A 16,955-nucleotide genomic window follows, 5' to 3' on the forward strand; every position below is an offset into this window, starting at 1 on the left:
AATTGTAGGGGTCCACAGAATGTGTCTGTGAAGATTCAGCTCAAAATACACTACATTTTTATTATACAATGCCCTAATTGCCCAGTTTTGTATTTGAGGAGAAACGCACTGTTTTCGTGTGTGTCTTTTTTAGTACAAATGAGCTGCTATGTTGCTTGCGAAAACAAAAATGGCAAAAATGTTTGCTCACAGGCTTGCAGAGATAGGCTCACTAAACTTACCGGGTTGTCATTTTTCACGTTTTCTAAGTTGGTAGAAGAGAGATCCGATTATAGCACTTAAACATGGACAAAGTTAGATTTTTATGAAATGGCCCCTTTAAAGAAACACGACAAAAGTTAGATTTTCATGAAATGGCCCTTTTAAAGAAACATGTTACCAAATATCAGTGAATTTGGGGGTGGGGGGTTATTTCCCCTTACTTCATAGAAAAACATTTTAGCTGCTGACATCATTAGACAATTAAGCTATTTAAAGTCATTTAAATTAGAGTATAATGGAGGTATATCTACTTCAACTTTTCTAAGTAATTCAGCACTTGAGGTGAGATATTATTATGAATGGGAGAAAATAGAGACTTTTACACAAGACCATTTTCAACATAAAACGGAAAACTTTGTATGCTTTTTGGCTGGCCATTTACATGAAAACTACGTTTTAGGGGACTGAAAACGCAAACTTTTGGAGTGAACGTTTTTGAAAACAACGGCATCATCGTGTAATCGGATAAACTACTTTTTCCATAAACGATGACATCATACGCATGTAGACGCAGTCTGTAGGCATGCGTGAGTATTCCCCAAACAGAAATGGCGACCTCCATGCTCCATGTTTGTGCCACGTGACACTATAATTTCTCCACCAAAAAGTAGATTTACTATAAGACCACAACCAGCAAAGACATCGTATTTAAATGCACACTACTATAAAAACACATACACACTGACAAAGTGTATTAAAAGCGCTTTTAGATGAAAACAGTTTGTGCGGATGTGCAACGTAGGGTTTCTTTATAGCCACTGGCCTGGCATGCATAATACATCGTTTTCCCAGATCCATGTAAATGCAGATCGTTTTGATATCGCTGTGGTGTGTATGTAAAACTTTTCAAAAACGCAAATGAAAAACTTTTCCGTGTGTTATCGTGTACACATACTCGAAATCACATTTAGCGGTTCAGCCAGAGAACAAAGACATCAGCTGAACACATCCAGACCGAACCAAAACAAACACTCCCATTTCTCTCACATACTTTCCTTTAATCAAAGAACAGAGCCATATAAACACAACCTTAACACACTCTGTTTCTAGCCATGTTTGCAATTTAGCATTCAAATGCAGATGTGGGGAAACACAAATGAAAAAACATGTTAATAATAAATATAAATTAATATCAGATTAATTGTTCAGACACATCAGCACAGTGTATTCATGTGGGTGGTCTTCTTTTGCTATTTGTGTGCTACACAAATAATACAATTTGTCATCAGGAGCATTCAGGACATAAACTGTCAAAACAGACACAGAAGCAAGAACATAATTAAAGCCCATCAAAAATCTAGCCTTGGAAAACTCCCTTACCCAAGGGGACATTTTCTCCAGACTGATGTTTTTGCATTGCTTGTATGTGACACAGACTAGAACATTTTTCAAAATGTTGGACATGAATTTTGTTAATTACAAGGGAAAATGTAGTGTCTATAGAATAATCAATCAATAAGTATACAATAGACATTCACTGTCCGACTGGTGAACCTCAACCACTATAGATTATCTACGCTAAACAGCATCTTTTACAGAAATGTTTCACTATCCACATCCAGTCATCACAACTAATCTTTACCGAATGTAATGTATCTGTGACTAACCATTAAACCTCTTAAAAATAGGTCCGCTGGCAGAGGCATATTGCTTTAAACTGTCTGCCAAATGTACATTTACACGTATAAATTACAGGAACAGAAAAAGTGATGTGTGCTCCCAAAAGCAAAGGCTTTATCACCGTGTCAATTGCAAAGTTTGTGAAAATCCCCCGTCCACAGAGTTAAAGAGAGGCAGATTAAATTTGTCTTTAACAGGCTGCTATTGAATGTGAGGTCCAGTTCAGCGGGAACCACACTTGAACGCGTTCGTGCCAATGCAATGGTGATTTCAATAGACAGAAGAGTAAAGCTGGCTTAAAAAACTAGTCAACCACAAACCCACCTAAAAGAAATCTAACAATATCTTAGGGACTTGAAGCTGATCTAAATGAACCGGCCTCCTAACACAACTATTAACCAGCAGGCTGACCACAACATAAAATAAAGCCTTGTCATGGTTTTCTCATCTATGTTCAGCCATTAAACAGAACGATACAAAAGAGTTCTAACATTTATGAGTCACTCGCAATATCTGCCAAATCTAGTCAAGGTCAAACTCTTCACTCCACTCTGAAAGTATGATAATTATACTCAATATCTTCCAATGGTTCTTTAAGTTTGGGCATCAAAACGGATGAACAACATGAAGTTTGATGTATCCTAAATCCTTTTCATCAAGAAATGGCCAACGTATAAAAGGGGTGTTGCAACTGTGTAATGCATTCTGACTTCTTTACAATTTCAAACGTGCCGTCTTCTCATGCTTAACTTGTCAAAAAACCAGTTGGAAGTATTGCGTAGTATTTCTGTGCTCGAATTTTATATAAACGGTGGATATAACGCTAGATTTGGAGATCATTTGAAACTCATAGATGGAGCGGGGGTCCCAGCGCTAAAAGATGCCGGACATGAACCGCACGCGGTGAGTGAAACTGATGTCTGCGTTTTCTTGCCAATGTGTGTGCACGTGCTTTTGTTCCGCCACTCATCCCAAACGCGTCGCATGTCAACAAACTAATATCTGGGCTTGTGGACTCAGTGAGGGTGATTTAATAATCACTCATACGCTGTATGCTGTAGCCCTTCCCTCTCAAAGCCACAGACCATGGCTATAGTGCATCTGGCAGACTGCTTATGGGCCTGGGGTGCAAGCTAATTGGCCACAGTAAAGCAGAGAATATCCAATAATGTAGTGCATTTATCCCCAGCTGGATTGGCCCCTGCTGCATGGCTAAAATGCGATTTATAACTACTCTAATGCTGGGCTCTAGAGTTGTTTCTACAATAAGAAAAGAAAGGGGGGCAGTGGGGTTTCTAAGAAAACATCCTCTCGACTCTAAGCTCCATTCTTCTTGCTGCTCCAACTTCAAAATTCCTAATATTTGAGAAAGAATGCCTCAAAAACAACACTCAAAGTCATTTATGACAAAGCACAACAACATATTTATTTTTCCATGGTATCTTTCTGTCTCATTGAGAACAGATGAATGTGTAATGAACAGTACGTCCAATAAAATGTGATCTATTGAGAATACCTTCATTTTAAAGTCAAGGCTTCTATATAAAAATCTCACTTACAACTGCTTAGTTGCACATGTCTTTTTGAACAGCTGGTGCGGTCTTGACCAAGCTCATAATATACAGTCCAGAAAATCAGCCGAGGAAGTGACTAAAGAACAGGAACTCTACCAAAAAAATGGCTGAACGGCTGAAAAAACATTTGAAGTGTATGAGAACAGTTCTCGCACACCCCGAGCTTATCTGATTGAGCTCTCAAACTGGTGGAGAAAGAGTGAATGTTGCAATAATTCGAAACATCTCTGGTGATATGGGGCGCAAAGCTGTAATGTTAAGATTTAATTTTCTTTTTGTTCCAATATTCAAAAGCCGGTGCTTTGCCGTTTCATTAACATTAACGTTTTTTTGGTCCGTATTACTTTCTTTTTCTTTATTAATTTAACATAACGTTTTTCATTTCGTATTCCCCTCTTATTCGTTTCTTATTTATTAATTTAACATAACGGTTTTCATTTTTGTATTCCCATCTTATTCGTATATTATTTATTTATTTAACATAACGGTTTTCATTTTTGTGGTTATGTATCAAGTGCATACAAAAGACCTAAACAGGATGCGTTGAGGCCTGGTGTCTGCAAGTGACACACAACATGGAGACATTGCGCTTAATATCTATTTGTCCACTACTGAAAAGAGTCATACAGGTTTAAGACAACATGAAGGGAAATGTATCATGGCAGAATTAGAAACAACATTCAAACAGAACTTATCTTTCCATTCTGCTAATGTGTAATATTAAATCCAGACAAACACCCCCAAAAAAGCCAGCAGAATTTAGAAATCTAAGGTTCTTTCCATTCCATTTTATTTTTCAAATTACTACATGTTACTTTGTGCGAAAACATGATGCATGGCGGAACATATCTAGCGTTTAAAATGTACAATTGTGTATTTTCGAAAACACAATTTACTTTAAATGTTTAAATGCAGATGCTGAAAGTAAAACAGACCTAGCACATGCCAACCAATAAACATACGAACCATGTAAACCATCATTATTGCATGAAAAAACTTTGCAGGTAATAGACTAAGCATAAAACAGCCAACTAACACAGTTAAAGCACACACATAGCATTGAAAAACCTCCCAGCTTTTGCAAACTTTGAGGCTTCACTTACACACTTCACCGATGGCAGACGACTACAGTGTAGCATAGAAATGCTAAACATGAGCTTAGCAGCCCTGAGCTGCCACTTCCAATTAGGGTCTCCGCTGATAAATCAACCCTCAACACCACTTCACAAAACAGCTAGAAAATGTGAAATTGTATCCGATCCTAAGAATTGTCAAGAGGCCACACGAAAGGTCTGCGGTCGCGCAGATCTCAGAGCTGGCTGTGATTATCACAGTAGGGGTGAGAGAGGTACCTCGAGAGGTCCGTCAGATCGTACGACTATAAGCTCCAATCCAGAAACCGTGGTTGGGTTTCCTGCTGATCCGCTATCAGAGAGGTTGCATTTCACATTTAGAGATGAATCAATCATTTAATAGAGACGAATCTCCAGTAGACATTGAATCCTGTCTCCACATGCCTGAGCCATGTGAAACAGAAACATAGCTGAATAGTGCCTGTGCAAATTAGAGGGGGGGTTCGTACACAAGCTCAGACGAAGAGCTCAAAATCGGAAAAGAAACACAGGAGCCAAAACCAAATATAAAATCACATCCGCTGTCATTCTCTCGCTTTCTCTGGCTACGCACAGCCAGCAAGCAGATGGGTTCGAGTCGTCTGAAAATGCGAGGTCGCCATAGCAACCACTCACAGGACTTGTTCTCCTTTCAGCATAAAGAAACGCAGAAGGGGCAATAGTGCTTTTTCACCTTCCATCTGTCTAGCTAGCTGCCTCCATGCTTGGTGTTCTCCCCTTAGTGAATTCCAGAAGAAGAAGGGAGGGTCGTAACTTAGAGAGGTATTTCACAAAGCAATCCACCATCTGCTGACCACGGCCAGGTTGACAGAAAAAAGGGAGAGTCGGACAGTCAGACCAAAACAAGATGTGTGACTAAATTAAATGACGTCACCAAATACCATCGACCCACCTGTTTGTTTGCATAAATATTTATATTAAAAAGCAGTGCTTGACCCAGTCAATGATTCAAGAAGCACATTTATGTAACAAACAAAAGCCATATTGCCTGTTCCCTGGTTTTCAGTGCTTTTTTTACACGAAAATCACAGGACACTCGAGAGATTGAATGTACGCAGCCAAGAGGTTGGAACTGACAAACTATATTCAAACTCAATGAAATTACAGTTGGTATGGTTAGCATGGCCTTGACTTCTGCTTGCTTTCATGCAGTAATGCAGAGGGGCAATTGAGAAAGAAGAAGGAGGAAATCTGTGGGCGACCGGACTGCTCCAGATGTGATCCAGAATATTCCTCAACAAAACACATAGACACAAAAAGACTCAAACAATCAATAGGCCTTCCTTTTTATCAGTTTTTTTTCTCACACAATTTACAAATAAGTAATTTAAGTAAATATTTCAGGATAACTGCAATACACACAACTTTCTCTGACATCAATTGAGATAATGGTGAGTGCAGAGTATCTCTCTGGCCATGGATTTGCTACTCTGAATGTGGAAAAAGTGAGCCTGGCTGCAGCTTTATGGAACTTGTGTGACCTCCAATTAGCACTGTTTTGATGTGGAGGAAGCCCCGTTTTTAACCGGTTTTACAACTGGGTGTAAAGGGATCATCCCAGCCTGGAGGAAAACAGATGCCATGTTCTTAAAAGTCTACATAAACAAACAACGAGAATAAATGATTTACATTTTTTCTTTATGCAACGCGCAAACAACCCCAAGGAACAAACTGTCCGTCTTGGTTCCTGCCTTTAACATCATACAACATGAATCAATGAATTAATGAATGACTCGGTTGAAAGAGTGAACTATGATCTATACAATAAACCGCTACCTTGCTCTTATCTTATTTGCTTAAAAAAGCAAACGTATTTGTTCTAACAACGTTACAGTTCTAATGTGACTGCTCGGCCAGGAAAAATGTGCTAACAGTATAAAGGGCAGAATAACAACAATGAAATGACTATAACTTTTCCGTTTCAAGTTCTTATGCACGCAACTACATTTGCAACCACGTGAACTAATGTAACAAGACACTGTTTTTAACAGCAACACGTCGGTTACGGAGTAAACACTGTAGCAATTCGCGGGTAAACTGCATTTCTGGGAAGTTCAGTGTTTCCACAACGGTGTCTGCGTGCACTATCGTGTTTAATGACATTCGACATCGCTGGTCACCTAATTCACAATAACACATCTCTGATCGTGCCCTATTATAACATCGCGTGTACCTACCAGAACGATATGTGAAAGAACATGCACGGAATGCCCTGGCTTGTGTCACAGACGTGTGTTTTCCGCTGTAATTCCCGACTTCATTCCACCGTGGATGTTCCTGCAGGAATTTTCCCACCGAAGGCAGGAGGAGTGTGAGCGCAGACCGAGGATGGAAGGGGAGGGATATAGCGATGGTCGTTCATGGACGATTCGAATCTTTAACGTGACTCGGGAGGAGCGAGTTGTATCAGAGAGTGATTCGTTCGTTTTGTGTTGACCGCGCATGCGCAACATTGTACCGGAAACAGAAATGACTGTTACAGTCTCTCGAGTCATCGGGTCCGAGTCGTTCGTTCCTTTGTCAAATGGTAGCTCCGTAGGCAAACCTATATGCAGCCTGTACCGGAGTCTTCGGGTCCGAGTCTTTAACGTTACGTGACCGCTTCCCGGATCATCAGTCAGTAGCCAAGTTTCAATTAGCTACTCTTCAAAATGCGCTTATTGAAATTGCGCATTGAAAATACGCCCAATGGAAACACGTCAATTTCCCCAAAACTCATGTCTGTATTGCAAAAAAGATCTCACGCTCGCATGAGGTGTTTTTCAGACAAAACGATAAAGCATATTTCGAAAAACTGCAATGGAAACACTTTTGTCATATTGAAAAGTATTTAAAAGTCAGAACCGACTTCTAAATGTTTTGGTAGAACATTTGGAAAGATATGATGTAGGAATTCACATTAAAGGGGTGATTCGCCGGAAATACGTGTCTTTCTTTGTCTTTTGTGTGTTATAAGTTGCCCGTGCATGTATTAGACATGTAAAATTATAAAAATTTGCAATCGGAACAAAATATGTATTTAAACTACAAGCAGATGTTCACACAGACCTGCCTGAAACGTCTCGTGTAACCACACCCCGGCGAATCTACGTCAGTTCGTAACACGATTTGACTAAGACCGCCCAAATCTAAGCGCAAGTAAGGTGGGGGGTCTTGTAAGTCTCATTGTACCGTTGCGGGCGCGGAGACGATGTGTGTTTCGTTGCGAAACGAAAGCCTCTTTGTTTGCCCTTCCAAAGGACGAGGCCACTAAAAACAAATGGTTACACATTTTATGTACAATACTGTTCCAGAAAAGTACAGTACAAATATTTAAGTGTGTGCAGCGCATTTTACAGATGATTGCTTCACGAATCTGGGAAAGATCAAGACCGGCTATATGCACGCAAGCTTTTAGGGACAATTCCAACAGTTAAAAGTCCGCAAGGAGTCTGGCGCTTCAGATTTGCAACCTGTAAGTATATTTATATTGTAAAATACTTTGTTACGGACTAACGTGAGTTGAGTTTGATGTTGTTGTTTCTGTGTGTGATCTGCAAAAAGACAACAATGGTTGATCAAGAAGGGCCGAAGCACTTGCGGTATTTATTATGTTCCCATTCCCTGCTGTAATGCAAGCTTGTTTCTATCTCACACAAACTCATGATGTATATGGTTGTTTGTTTAAACGAGGCGTTACATTTCCGTGCGACCAATCACTACGCACTAGTGAACTGGCCAATCATAGCACACCTCGCTTTTCAGAGCGATGAGCTTTATAAAATATCAGCACGTTTCAGAGAGGCGGGGCAAAGAGGAGATATAAACATGCCCATTATGTTTAAAATACAGTGTTTTTAAACCTTAAATCGTGTTTACAGATTGTTTTACATCTAAAGCAAACAATAATATTCCTTTTAGCCGCGTCAAATGACCCCTTTAAGTATATGATGGCCCAAATGCAGGAAAACGAATGAGTGCAGTATGGAGATTTATTAAGAACAGTGAGGTAATAAGAAAATAGAGAAGGAAATATAGAAATTTCTCTTCATTCTTTCATCACAGTAGGTGGCACCAGGCAAACCTTTTCCATTAAACGTATTAAGAAGAAGGACAGCAATGAAATCGAAATACACTTTAATTGCATAATCTCATTTAATGGAAACGCAGTCATTCCCCGATATTGATTTAATCGACAAATAGAACAAATCGCTTATATTTTGTGCAAAACTGGAGTGGAAACCTGGCTAGTGATGCATGTTGTACATGTCGTATTATTGGAAATATTATAAAATGATCAAAATATATGTGCAATAAACATAATTTCTAAAATGTACCGTTCTGTTCTTTTTTTGTCCGTATATTAATAAATGTTTCTTGTGGACTTGTATGTAACAGGCTTCATTATATGCGCATCTGTCATTTTACGTGACAAAAGAACCAACGACTCAACCCCGAAGACTCGGGAGATTCACTTTCGGTTTTATGTAAATGCGGCATATATGGGCAAAATAAAATCTTTAATAAAATGTTTCTCATAACTTGTCTCTTTTGCAACATTAATTTAACCCTGCTCAGATGAACGAAATGATTCGAAAAAAGATTCGTTCATTTTGCTGAAAGAGATTCAAACATCCGAATCACAAAAATGACTCGAATTTCTCATCACAGGGATAAAGGCAAGAGGCGGTGCCTTTCACCATCATTAAACTCCCTGCCTGAATTTCATGGTTAACGACGTTATCTGTCTCTCGATGCGATACATAAATAAACAATTGGTTCAATTTGACTGAATTCAATTCAATTCAATATTATTTATATAGCGCTTTTCACAATTTGCATTGTTCCAAAGCAGCTTTACAGGGGAAAAACGAAAAACCCAAGAAAGGGTAAAACACACTACATGGTGTTTTATATAATAAATCCAATTATTCTAGTAAATAATATCTAATGTCAGCATCTCCTGGTGGTTTACTTAGCATATTTTGCATTAAGTGAATGCTTGGCTGAAAAGATGCGTTTTTAATCTAGATTTAAATTGGGCGAGTGTGTCTGATCCTCGAATAATATCAGGAAGGCTATTCCAGAGTTTAGGTGCTACGTATGAGAAGGCTCGACCCCCTTTGGTGGATTTAGTTATTCTAGGTATTATCAAAAGTCCTGCGTTTTGAGATCTTAGAGAGCGTGATGGGTTGTAGTGTGATAGAAGCTCTGTTAGGTAGGTAGGGGCTAAACCCTTTAAGGCTTTATAAGTGATTAAAAGAACTTTAAAGTCAACACGATACTTAATGGGTAGCCAGTGAAGGGTTGATAAAATTGTGGTTATGTGATGGTGTTTTCTGGACCTGGTTAGAACTCTGGCAGCTGCGTTTTGAACTAACTGTAGTTTGTTTATTGATGATGCAGGACAACCACTAAGTAACGCATTACAGTAGTCAAGTCTTGAGATCACAAATGCATGAATAAGCTTCTCCGCGTCAGCAACACACAGAATATTTTGTAACTTGGCAACATTTCTTAGGTGGAAAAAGGCTGTTTTTGTGACATTTGAGATGTGATTTCGAAATGACAGGTTGCTGTCTAATATAACGCCTAGATATTTTACTGTATTTGTAGGAGTAACAGTACATCCTTCAACTTGCAGTTTATAATCAGAAATATTTGTTTTGCGTGTCTTTGGTCCGATAAGTAATATTTCTGTTTTATTTGAATTTAAAAGAAGGAAATTACAGGTCATCCAATGTTGTATATCTTCAATGCACTCTGCCAATTTGGATAGCTGGGAGGAATCATCTGGTCTTGATGAGATATATAGCTGAGTATCATCTGCATAGCAATGGAAGCTTATTCCACCGATGGGAACCATGTATATGGAGAACAGCACGGGTCCCAGAACCGATCCCTGAGGTAATCCATAATTTACTTGCGTTAGATTGGATGATTCCCCATTTAAATGGACAAATTGATGTCTGTCTGACAAGTACGATCTAAACCACTGTAGTGCCTGTCCCTCAATACCGGTATAATTGTGTAAGCGATCTAGAAGTATGTTATGGTCTACGGTATCGAACGCAGCACTAAGGTCAAGCAGGACCAGGAGTGAGATGTTACCTTTTTCTGATGCTATAAGCAGGTCGTTTGTAATTTTAACGAGCGCAGTTTCAGTACTATGATGCGATCTAAAGCCTGACTGAAATTTTTCGTGCATGTTGTTATTTTGTAAGAAAGAGCACAACTGAGTGCACACTACTTTTTCTAGTATTTTAGACAGGTATGGGAGATTTGAAATCGGTCTATAATGTGTAGATTACATATTCCAGGGAGCAGATATGGCCTATTATGCCACAGCAGCTAGCTCTCTATGTTTGTCTTTATTTGTTTTTATTCTGAAAACCACATCGCGGGATACATGAACTGTGTCTCGTTTTTTTAAGGCTGCGTCCTCCGGAGGTCTCATTTGAAGCCTGTTACGTCATCGAGCCTGTCTCGTTTCATAAAAGCAGGTAGGACACTCTGTAGGCACCCTTCTAATGCGACCTACTTTCACGAGAATTCAGAGGTCACATGAGGTGTATCCTAAGGCTGCATCCGAAAGCTTAAGCCGCTGTCTAATGAGGCAATGACTTCGGAGGCAGTGCTTATGAAGGCAGCTCCGAGAAACACGTTCGGCCAGCCTTCAGAGGCACAGAATTCTGTTTGAAATATAAACAGAGGGCGCTTTTGTGATAACCAATCGAATATTTTAAAACTACAATAGTAATTTCTCGATAGAAATGCAATGAAAATTAGTTAAAAGAGAAAATAGAACTTTATTTACACAAAAACTGTGTTATAGCGGCTTTCTTGGCAGCCATAAAATGTTTCCGTCCCTTCTCGACCAATCACATTCCCCGCCTGAGCGCACACATAGAATTGTGGGACAGTGAAGGCAGCAAAGGATACATCTATGCTGCCTTCAAAAACCGACCTGATGAAGGTATCTCAGGAGACAGGAAGTAAAGCAAACATTGGATTCGGACGTGCCTTGATGACTTCCTACCTTTGTTTAGAGTAGAAAGTAACCAACTTTTTACCTACTAAAAACATATAGAAATCATTTAAATTTATTTGACAGATATGCAAGTGCAAAGTGTTGTTATAGTAACGTGGTACTTTCTCTTTCCTTTTCTGCCAGTATGTCCTACAAATGATGTCTCATGGAATTCTAAGTTGAGAATCCTCCGTATACCGGATGATGCCACTGGGGGACACAAGGACGCCGCCTTATGAAACAAGACACAGAGGTGCATAAAGACCCCAAAGAGGTGCATAAAGTGCCTATGAACAGTCTGTAAGTAAAATTAAATTTATGTAGAGTGATTCACAAGAATAACATAAGATAAGAACAGAAGAAAGCAGCACGTTCATCCATATTCTCTTGGCTTTATTTGGGCACCTGCTGGGTAGCCATGTTTCTGACGGCACTTGGGCAGAGGGGAATCATGAAGAAATGCTGAAGGGAAAAGTTGAAGAAGATCATAGAGTGTGTGTACCTTTTTGCTGCCTGTGTGGATATTTGATGACGAATGTGTCTGAGGTTGAATTCGATTAGATTACAGACCCTTTTTACGTGTGATTTTTAACTTTGAATCAGTTAAAACCCACAAATATTGTATTCTGACACGATCTGCAACCTTTCTCCTGACACAAAAACATCTGGCTCAACACTTAAGTTATTGTTGGACTTGGTGAAAAACATTGCTGCTGTTTTTGATGTGTGCAACCGCAGGAAGGAGTGTTTCAACCAAGCTGTAATTAACCATGGAGTTAGTGAGCTTCTCAGTCACCTGAGAGATGTCATCGGAAGTTCAAGGAAGTTCATTTGGTAGAAGCATATTGAAGATTCGATCTTCTCTCAACAAAGGCCAAGAAAACATTATGTTTTTTGCCAGCAGGAGGCAGTACAAATCATATTACTTTATTTTCTTTCACTCCAACATAGATTTAATATAGGTATTTATAGTTCAGTCTTAAACCAATCGAGAGAGAATGATCTCTTAAACAAATCGAATAATTTCCTTATTTTCTAAAAATAAAATACAATTCTAAAATATATCTCAAAATCAAGATTTGCTAGACAAGTGTAGAAGGGTATGGAAAAGAACTTACAGAAAATGTAATACAACCATATAACCTTAGAGCAGAGTTCCTCAACCACGGGCCAGTGTGTGCTAAGAGAGCTCAACAAACTTTCAATTTAGCTTCAACATCTCCTGTTTGATCATTGAAATGGGCTAAAACAACTGTAAAAATACATTATTTTTATCATTTTAAAATGTAAAGTGTAAGTAGGGGCTTTCAAATATCGTCAAAGACAATATTTTGTGTGATTCTTAAAGTCAAAGGGGTTTGCACTTACATTACAGTGATTCTCAAACTCCTGATACGAGTTTATTCTAAGGGTAAGCATTTTGTGTAATACATAAATAGGCATGAGGGGAAATGTAATTCAATTCTCATTTCAATTCACTGTATTTCAATTAATATTGTTCTAAAGCTGCATATATTGACTGATCCATCATTATTGACGCAGCAGTCTTGCCTCTATCTTTCTTACTTGGCTGGGATTGCTTTGCTTAAAATATTTACAAAATTAAACCTTCGACTTGTTTATCTGCTATATTTTCATTTGTGTTTCCTTCCTTCCTGCTCAGTATTTGAACAGCTTCCCTAAACAGTGGGAGAGATAAGAGTACGACATTGGATAGGAGTTACATAATCTTTAAAACTGTAGGACATTTAACTCAAGCTATGTCTTTAGAACCCAAACAATATTCCAAGTTGGACTCAGTTTCACTTTATTTCACTTAAAATAAAATCAACTGCTTACATTTCTTTGATGCCATGACCTCATGAGCTCTGTTTTCACATTATGCCGTTGTAATATGAAATGTAGGCAACCCTAGAAACCTCTAAGCTATTAATAAATCCAGTGGCGTAGTGGACGGGCCTGCAGGGCACGCACTGCTGGGGGCCCCGTGTTGTGGGGGGCCCCAAAAAAATTGACTCGAATAAATAATTAAAGCGTTTTTATAACGTGAACGTTTAGGACTTTTATTTTGGTAGTAATTGCAGCCTACCGTGTTTGGCGATTATTACCATATCCGTTGTCCTTGTTATCCAATCACGATTAAGAATTTCCGCAACTGTTTAGAGAGTGAAGCTTATGAGCGGTGTAAAATGAGTAAAAGAAAATATGTCAGCGGAGCTCAAAAACGGACTAACCAACACCGAAAAGAGCAATTCAATGCAAAACTACAGAAAATTTCATCCATATTTCTTCCAAATCAGCGGGAAGGAGCTGCGAGAGTGAGCAGGGGTAACGTTACTCAGAAGTTTGCAAGCAGTGTCATCACGGACATTACTGCTTCTAACGTGGGCGCGGGCGCGGCTGTGGTGAATGATAGGCCAGATATGGACTCAGATGCTAAAAGCGGATCTCACGGTCCAGACGATGACTGTCACAGCACTGAAAGTATTACAGAGGAGGCGACAGCAAGAAGCACAGTGGCAAGTGGCGAGAGATCTTTTTCTAAACTAAAACTAATAAAAACCTGCATGAGAAGCACAATGAGCCAGGACAGACTTTCTGAACTTGCGATACTCAGCATTGAAAGCCAGCACGCGCGTCAGATGGACATAACAGACATTGTCAAGGACTTTGCGCAGAAAAATGCTAGGAGAAAGGGGCGCTTTGGAGGATTTTAAAGGCAATATATATTACCTTTATTGAATGTTAAACGTCATGAATCTTTGTTGTATACTGCAGATAGAAAAAATATTTTGACGTCATGTGCTCCCTTGCATTTTAACAAGTTAATGTAATTGCTGTTTTATTGTTGGCGTTTCTTTTATTCTTTTTTTTGTGAAAAGTTCTTAATAAATAAATACGAAATAATTACATACTATTAAATTCCACAGTACTAATTCAGAATTTTGAATGAAAAGGTGAATCCCCCATCTAATTATGCGGTGAGGGGCCCCGCCTCCACTCTTGCCGGTGGGCCAACGCAGTTTGCGCTACGCCACTGAATAAATCAGAGTAAAACCGTCACTCACACCAGTAGCACACACAGAAATGACCACCGGTCCCCTGTGACCAGTTTTAAGCAGCACATCAATAGTCAATCAGATAACCATGGAAACGGCAGAATGATCAATTCCCAGAAGCAATCACGAGGTGAGAATATCTGATCTAGCCTTTGAATGAATTTTAATAATGTTGGGGTGAGGAGATTCATGTGTTTGAAGTCAGTTTAAAATCGAAACCATCTGTCAGCTTACTGATAAACTGACGGCTTACCATAGACCATAAAGTTGCAGACATCGTGCAGTAGCTGTAGTTAACAGACACCACAATGACACAAAAACAGGCCTTCGTCACCTCCTGACTTACCACAACACGAGAAGGAACATAGAAAACAAGACAGAAAGCAAGTATAAGCAAAGGAAAATGCAGAAACGGTTGATGCTGAGAAAGATGGGGTTCTGTATGTATGCCGTATCTTGTGTTGCTTACTATTGTTGTCTAGAATGTTTATAGGGAATTTGAAGTACGAGGACAGTTGCGGTATCAAACCCCCGGATAAACAATTGAAGGTCAAACCAGCGGATACACAATTTTGCACCATTCTAAGCTACTAACAGACCCTGAATCGATTAAATAAAAAACTGATTCTCAGCTACATGAGAAATATATAATAAAACACCTAACATTCTGAAATTAAGCAATAACCACTGGTAGGTGTTTTATATCTTGTGTCATGTCTCAACGTATCAAAAGCAATTTTACAATCTCCATAAGCATATTTGAGCTAGACCGGTTTTAAATTCAGTGTCTGTGTTTATCTACGAGTGGGTAAATCTCTATATGGGTTTGGAGTTCCCCTGCTCTGTGAGCTCACTGTGGATTTACACAGCAGGAGTCAGCACTACTACACAAATGCTGAGAGAGGCAACAAAGGAGCAGAGCCACTGCCTTTGTTGGCTGGTTGCCGTTTTGCTATGTACCATCTGCACTAGCTGCCATCTGTTTTGTGTGGCTTTGGATTGGAAAAGGAGGAGAGGGTGTAGTGTGACCTACGTTACCAAAACCTTGAGCGTGACTGTACATGTTATTACATTTCCCATGATCTTTCAGGTATGCACTGCTTTGCATAGGTAAAGCCTGAGAATATGTAAGTACATTTACAATGTTCCCTAATATTGTCACAAAACCGTTGACAATATTGTTGCACTAGTGTCATTACTTCAAATTTCAATTACTGTAGATACAATTTTAGGCATATTGAAGTGTTTATTGAAAAAACAGTGCGGATTTAACTCAGCACACAAGTTCAGACATAAATGCAATTTGAAACCTCACTGAAAGGATTTAATGTCCAGTTGGGGGAACAAGTTACACATTGTCTAGCTAAACCATGCATATAGATTAGAAATAGGGAAATTCTCAGTTCACACCACATGGGGACTTTATGCTCTTGTAAAAGCACCAAATAAAATGAAATGCAAGTGCTCTAACACATTAAAGAATATAAATAAACTGTATTAAAGCCATACAAAAACAACATGCATGTAGCATATTTCGTATACAGATTTTCAATCATCTGCAACACCCAGAATTGACGCTTACACGTTGTGAGAGTTGATACAGTTTCTCTATTGTGGCAAAATCTTTTGTTTCCTCCTGTTTCTGAAATGTATGACCCAGATCAGAGAACAGAGTATAAATGTTGCTTTTCACAGCACACGTTTACATTTGTCTTTCAGAAGTAAACGCAAAGACATTCAACAAACATATATTATTATTTATAAGGCTTCTTATACCTTCTGCAGTTGGCTGCTGTATGACTGTCAAAATATGCATGAGTCATGTTTAACCAGCAGTCTTATCAAAACAGTCGTATACACACTTTGTGTAAAAGTCTGAGTTTTTATGTTGGAGAAACAGACAAGCCTTTGTTAGACCTCAGCCTTCATAAAAGCCGTCGAAAAGCAGCTGAGACGCAAAGGAAGCCAGGTGCTCTAACTGATCACCACACACAAACGGCAAACCCTCTTTTAGTCTCATTTTTTAACCACCTTATCAGTTTCCTAGTTGTTGGGGTTTTATAGGGTTTCGTTAGTAAAAGGTATTCAGTCATAACTGAGGTCGCCCTTGAAAAGAACCTATTGTTAATACTGAGGAAATAATTCTTTTTTTGCAATACTATCAGATTTCTGATGCAAAATATAGCCTGAATATGCAAATTAACTTTTGAACATGCATGCACCTTCAATGGGTGCAAATCATTCCAGTTTTCTATCCAGGGCACTGGGTTGTTTTTTGTGCACACATTTGTATTGCAAA

General features: G+C 39.0%; 1 protein-coding gene across 1 annotated transcript in view; it reads right to left on the reverse strand.

Moving 5' to 3' along the window:
* The window catches only part of ccdc102a (coiled-coil domain containing 102A), a 61,444-nt gene extending 54,405 nt beyond the window's left edge, over window positions 1-7,039 (reverse strand). The window contains exon 1 of the mRNA XM_079465723.1: window positions 6,766-7,039. The gene's annotated coding sequence lies outside the window, so the exon portion shown is untranslated. The remainder of the gene's footprint in view (window positions 1-6,765) is intronic.
* Between the last annotated feature and the right edge of the window lie 9,916 nt (window positions 7,040-16,955).

This window comes from Barbatula barbatula (genome assembly GCF_947034865.1).
Source record: "Barbatula barbatula genome assembly, chromosome: 1".
NCBI classification, from domain to species: Eukaryota; Metazoa; Chordata; class Actinopteri; order Cypriniformes; family Nemacheilidae; genus Barbatula; species Barbatula barbatula.